Source organism: Rana temporaria, chromosome 3 (assembly GCF_905171775.1).
Source record: "Rana temporaria chromosome 3, aRanTem1.1, whole genome shotgun sequence".
NCBI classification, from domain to species: Eukaryota; Metazoa; Chordata; class Amphibia; order Anura; family Ranidae; genus Rana; species Rana temporaria.
Window position 1 is genome coordinate 236,226,846 of NC_053491.1, and position 6,850 is coordinate 236,233,695.

Below are 6,850 nucleotides of genomic sequence, written 5' to 3' on the forward strand. Positions count from 1 at the left end.
CAAAGTAAAGAGGTCTATCATTATGGGGTGTTTAAAATGCTCTGCCCTTTCACACTGGGGCGTTTTTCGAGCGCTATTCAAGCGTTTTCGATCGTTATTCGAGCGTTATTCGAGCGTTATCCGAGCGAAGCCTCATCTGCAATCCCAATGTGCTGGTAAAGCACTGCTAAGACCCTAACGTTTTAGGGCGTTTTTGCAGTGCCTCGGTGTGAAAGGGTAAGGCGTTTTTACAGTGCTTTATATTCATTTCAATGGAGAGGGGCGTTTTTGGAGCGTTTTTTTCAGCACCCAAAAACTGCTCCAAAGATGCTGCTTGCAGGACTTTTCTCAACGCCCCGCCAGTGCAATGCCTCAGTGTGAAAGGGTAAGGCGTTTTTACAGCGCTTTCAATTCATTTCAATCGAGAGGGGCGTTTTGGAGGGTTTTGTTCAGCGCCCAAAAGCTGCTCCAAAGATGCTGCTTGCAGGACTCCATTGAGAACAACAATAACAGGTGGCGGCGCAGGTTATAATATATAAAAAAGCAAACAGTAAGTTCATTAGGTAGTCCTTTGAGCATGTATAGCTCTGTGTGAAGATGTACAGTCTGTGTAGGTAGGGCAGCCTTGTACAGGGAGTTGAAGCCACTCCAGATAAGTAAAGGAGAAAAACAGAGCAACATGCGCCTCTTAGTAAGACTGTTTACAATTTAATAGCCAAATGCATTAAAACACTCACATTTAAATTTCTTTATGTTCAGCGCAGGGGAGTCCAGTAGAGTCAGATGTGGATCTCTGCAGTTTAGATGGTGTTTCAGCTTAGTTTCTCCATGCTGTCAGCGTCCTGTGTCATAGGCGACTTCCGGGATTCATGCAGGATCCTGCTAAGCTGAAACACCATCTAAACTGCAGAGATCCACATTTGACTCTACTGGACTCCCCTGCGCTGAACATAAAGAAATTTAAATGTGAGTGTTTTAATGGATTTGGCTATTACATTTTAAACAGTCTTACTAAGAGGCGCCTGTTGCTCTGTTTTTCTCCAGAAAAATATTGTGGACTGCTGCAACTCTAGTACCCTGAACACTGGGCCAATAAACTGTATTAAAATAAAAAAGGCGCGCTGTCCCTTTAAATTAACAAATTCTTAAATAAGTGCAAAAAAGCAAATTAAAAAAACACAATGAATATGTACTAACATTTGAAATCACAAATAAGTGCAAATAAGCAAACATGAAAATCAATGAATGTGTGCTGGCACTCTTAATCATACATACTGTAAACAATATATACAATTGTGCAAATAAGCAACTCCACACAAAAAAGTGTGCAATGAACTAAGAATTATTGTACTCCTTTTATATGTGCACTTATTTGTGTTTTCAAATCTTAGCACATATTCATTGTGTTTTTACATTTGCTTTTTTGCTCTTTTTTAGAAATTTGTTTTAAATGCTTCCTCTTCCTACAAATGTAGCTAGAGGTATCAGGGTACAAAAAATAAGAAAGGGGGAGTCAGCAGGTCAATTAAAACTGTGGTTATGGCCAGGGCAGCCATCAGAAATGTTGGGGCCCCTTACATAGCTTTAGTACTGCCTCCCCCTTCCCTGGGCCTGACCACCACCAACATTCCCCAGGGTAGACCCACTGGCCGTCTCACCGAATCAGCTGTAAATGGGGAGGAATACAATTTAGAACTTACCAATACTTAAATGTGGTGGCTGCATTCATTTTACTTTTAGGCTTTTTTCTTTCAATCGTTTTTTATTGAGATTTTAAAAAGAGAAACAAATAAAAACATAATGAAGACAGAATAATGCAAAGGTTACCACAGTGTGATTACAGAGTGTACAGTTTTCTGTGGGTTAGGAACAATCGTACATTGGGTAGGCGGTAAAGCATGCTAATAGTTAGGATATTTCAATCACTTAACAATACTTCATCTTTATCCTTAAAAGGGGATGTATGTCCACTTGAATTATGTGTCCCATAGACTTCCAGCTGGGATGTTAAGTCTAGACATACCTTACGCTCTCGCCCCTCATGCATCGTTTATATGTCTTGTTCCCCACCAAGGTGGGCTCTGTTATGTGTTTTTTAACTAGAAGGGGGGGGGGTGTTACCTTCTGAACTTGGTAGCCTGCTGTATGTGGTCAAAGTAAGAAAAGGATGGAAAGAGAAGTAACGAAGGGTGGAAAAGGGAAAGGGTAGGAATAGATCAGGTGGAGAGGATGATGAAAAAAGAGAAGATTAAGATGTGCTGCTGGAATTCCAATTTTTAACACATTTTGATCAGGTCCGACGAAGGTGTTAGGGATACGTGCATGTAGTCAGGCCATGGTTCCCAGGTGGCCTTACATTTTTCGTGTCTTGGAGGATACTGACCATCTTTTCCTGGGCCATGATCCATGATATTTTTTGTTTGGCCTGGGTACTCGATACAGTGGGCTTTTTCCATGCTTTCGCTATCGTCAGTTTGGCTCCTAGGAGGATGAAGTGAATTAGGCTCTTACCTTTAGTGGTCCTTTCGATTGGAAAGTTCAACAATGCTATGTGAGGGGACTTGGTAATGGACAGACCAGTGGTGTTTCTAATAATCGTAAAGATTCTATTACAGAATCCTCTTTGGACATTCCCACCATATGTGGACCATGGATCCTATATGTGTGCACCCTCTGAAACATAATGGGGAGGTTGATGGATACAATTTTGCTAGTCTGGGACTAAGCACCATCTTGTTAGAACTTTTAAGTCTGCCTTCATCAGGGATGTGTTAAGTATACCTCAGTGTGTGAGATTTGTCGGTGTCTGAATGTTTCATTGAAAGGCATTTCGAGTTTATTGATGCAGTGATTTAGGGTAAGAGGACCTGTTAAATAAAAAAAATGGCAGATTCTGTACAACCCTTTGTTTAGCTACTACTGAAAGGCTCTAATGTTCATGCCTGGTGGGCATTGGGGATTATGGAAGAGATGAGCTAGCGGACGAATCGGAGAGACCAGCCCTGGGACAATTCTGAGTTTATCCCATAATGTCATGAAGTGAGAAAGCGTTGGAGCGAGAATCACAGGTCGTTTGCTTGGGTGACTCCACATCAAGAAGTCTAGCGTGAAATGTGGTACTGCTTCTCTTTTCATATGCACCCAATCGGGTTTAGCAAACCTAGAGGAAACAATATCTGGGCTAACTGGGCTGCTTGGTAATATTTGAGTAGGTTAGGTAGACCCATCCCTCCTCTGCTTCGGGCTCGAAAAAGTATCCACCTAGTCTGTGTCCTTTCGAACCCCAGACAAAGCTAATATTTTTCGCCTGGAAGCGTCGCAGATGGTATGTTGCAATAGGTATGGGTGGGAATCGAAACAGGTATAGGATTCATGGGAGAAATGTCATCTTTATGGAATGTACTCTCCCTAGCCAAGATAGATTAAGTCGAGACCAGTCACGCAAATCCGATTCCAATTTTTTAAATAATGGTATGTAGTTGGTTGCATATATTTGATCTAACCTATGTGGGAGGTGCACCCCTAAATAAGGAATGTTATTCTCATTCCATGAAAAGAGAAGGTAGCTTTTTAATTGGGAGACTAATGAGTTTGGAAGATTTATGTTGAGGCCCTGTGATTTTGACATATTGACTAGGAGTCCCGAGATTTTTCCAAAGTCGTACAATAGGCGGCAGACATTTGGTAGTGAGATAAGTGGTGATGTGATGAAGAGAAGCAGATCATCTGCAAAGAGTGCACATTTATGTGCGTTTTGGCCACAACGTACACCATGGATATCCGGGTGGCTCCTTATTGCGATTGCTAAAGTTTCGATTGCTATTGCGAAGATCAGGGGGGATAGGGGCATCTCCCTTTGGAGATCAGAAAAGGCTCTGAATAGTATCCCTGAAGCTTTACACAGGCTTCGGGAAAAACGAGTATAATGCTCTTAGAGTGTTAGTGAAGTTCTGGCCGAACCTCCAGCATTGTATTAAATAGATAAGGCCAGGAGACAGAGTCAAAGGCCTTTTGCAAGTCTATAGATAAAAGAAGTCCTTCTTGTGGTTGCCCCCCATCCCATCCCATCCCGAGTGCAACAGTGAAATAACGTCTATTGCCTGTCTAATCTAATCTGGACTTTTGTCTTCCTGGGATGAACCTAACTTGGTCTTTGTGAATGTATAAGAAACTCTGTCTGCTAGAATCTTGGTTAATATCTTCAGGTCATTATTTATCAGTGATATGGGTCTGTAGTTGCTAACCTCCCCTGGGTTTTTTCCCCAGTTTTGGGATTACAGTGATAAAGGCTGAATTAAGTAAGCGTTCCAAGGTAGCTCCCTTTCTTAATGTGTTAAAGAAGCGTGCAGGAAAGGATGGGTGCAAATGTTTTATAGTAGGTGATTGAGAAGCCATCAGGTCCAGGGGCAGATCCCCATTTCAAGTTTTTGATAACCAGGGCTACCTCTTCAGCCGTTATTGGAGATTCTAATTCCTTTATGGTGGTCTCCAAGCTTGGGAATAGGTAGAGATTTTAAAAAGGACTCCATGCTAGTACAATCTTCCTGTGCCCCTCCGCTATAAAGATTTTTATAAAAGTCATGGAAGGCGCCCATAATTCTCTGTGGGTTATGCGTCCCCAAGCCATTAGGGAGGCACATTTTTGGAAGGGTGTGAGAGCGAGGTTTGGGTGTAAGACCGGCAGCTAGCATTGAGTCCATTCTATCCCTTGTGTGATAGAATCGGGCTCCACTCCATCGTAGACTCTTTTCCACCTTGAAGGTAAGAGCTAAATTTAACGCTAATCTGTTGCTTGCGAATATTAAGGAATTCCTTTTCTAGTTTATCTATGTCCAGTTTGTGTGCTCTGCGGATTTGAGAAGAGATCTGAATACATTTCCCATTAATGGTAGCTTTATGGGCCGCCCATAATGTTTCTGGGGCTACACCTTCCATGTCATTTAGGAGGAAATAGTCATTCATGGCTCTCTCAACTTCAGTAGTTCTTACCGGGTCACTAAGGATGGATTCATTAAGCCTCCAGTGACTGTTTCCTCTAGTGCCTTGGGGTCTTTGTAAAAGAAGGAAAACTATGAAGTGGTTTGACCATACTGACTCTCTAATGATTTGTGCACTAGGTGTATGTGCATCGTGGACAAGAAAATGTGGTAAATTCTGAAAAAAGGATTGGTACGGGTGCAAAAAGTGTGTGAAGTCTCGTGTTTGGGGATTGAGTTTTCTCCAGATATATATGTTTGTTTTTGTTGGTGAATGAGCCTAGCTATTTGGAGGCTTTGTTTGGGAGGACGAGTTGATTGTGCTCCTGGCAGGCGCTTTTTGTCAAGTCCTGAGTCAAAGGCCATGTTGGAATCCCCCCCAACTACAATTGTGCCCTCACCTTCTGGAAAATGTATGCAAAGAATTTTGCCTGTATTCGATTGGGTGCATAGTAAGATACAAAAGAGTAGAGCTGGTCATCTAGTACCCCTTTGAGCATGATGAATCTACCGTCCTGATCTGGAGTGTAAAATTTGAGTTGTGCGAAAAGAGTATTGTTACCCCCTTTGTTTTGCCTTTTGCTGTAGCTAGGAAAAAAGTAGGGTATCTAGGGTGGATAAACTTAGGGTTGTACGATCTTGGGAAGTGAGTTTCCTGAAGCAGGATCACATCAATCTTTTGGTTGTGGTAATATTGAAAATTTTTCTGTCTTTTGACCTGAGAATTCAGACCATGTGTGTTGTGGGATGCTATTCGTAATGGGGGAGGTGGTTTGACAGCCTCAGTCATGGAGCAGATAGGGAGGGAGCACAATCGACACATACCTACGGGTCTTGTGGAAGGGAGTTGGATGAGTTGCCCAGGTGCTTAGGATTCAGATCAAGTAGGACGCAGAAGTGAGAGTTTCCAGCAGGACATCTAGAAGAAAGAAAAGTATGAGCAAGAAAGAGAGCAGAGGGAATCAGAGAGCATTGAATAAGAGATGTAGCTATCTCCAGAGGGGATGTGGAACTGGGTCCCCACAGTCCCTCCAGTACATTAGTAAAGTCTTCTTCTACCAGAGAAGAAGGACCCCTGTCCAGGGGAGAGTGGAAATCTATGTCTCCTTGTCAGGAATAGGTTCAAGTAAGCTGCTCCGACTGCAGCACCCTTGTATTATAACAAACATTAAAGAATAGAACTGAGCAATAGTGATATATTAAAGCGGTTGTAAACCCGCATGAATTTTTAATTTTTTTTTCTCCTGTAAGGCAAAAGTCATAATGAGCTAATATGCACCGCATATTAGCTCATTATGAAATACTTACCTCGGAACGAGGTGTGTAGCACTTACCTGGTCCACGCCGAGCAAGATTTCATCTTGCCTCGGCGTGTCTTCCGGGTATCGCCGCTCCAGCGCTGTGATTGGCTGGAGCGGCGATGACGTCACTTCCGCGCATGCGCGCGGGAGATTCAAAACTCTGCAAGGTCAGGCGGCTGCCGGTCCTTTCGCCGTAGATCCCCCCTGCGCATGCGCCGCGGCGCATTGCGAGGGGAATATCTCCTAAACCGTGCAGGTTTAGGAGATATTCTCCTTACCTACAGGTAAGCCTTGTTATAGGCTTACCTGTAGGTAAAAGTAAAAAATGTGGGTTTACAACCACTTTAACAACACAATTCCTAAAATTGAAACATAACAGCACTGTGAAGGGCTCAACCTGTTTGGACTAGTATGGGGTCCTAAGAAATTAAGAGTGGAGAGGCTAGATAGTGGGTCGGATGAATGTGGTGAATGAGTGAGTGAGTGAATAACTTGTATAGCGCTACAAATGTGAACTAAATCGCCTCAAGGTGCTTATTCCATCCAGTGTCATCCTTATCCTTCAAAAGAGGTGGGTCTTAAGTTTTTTCCTGA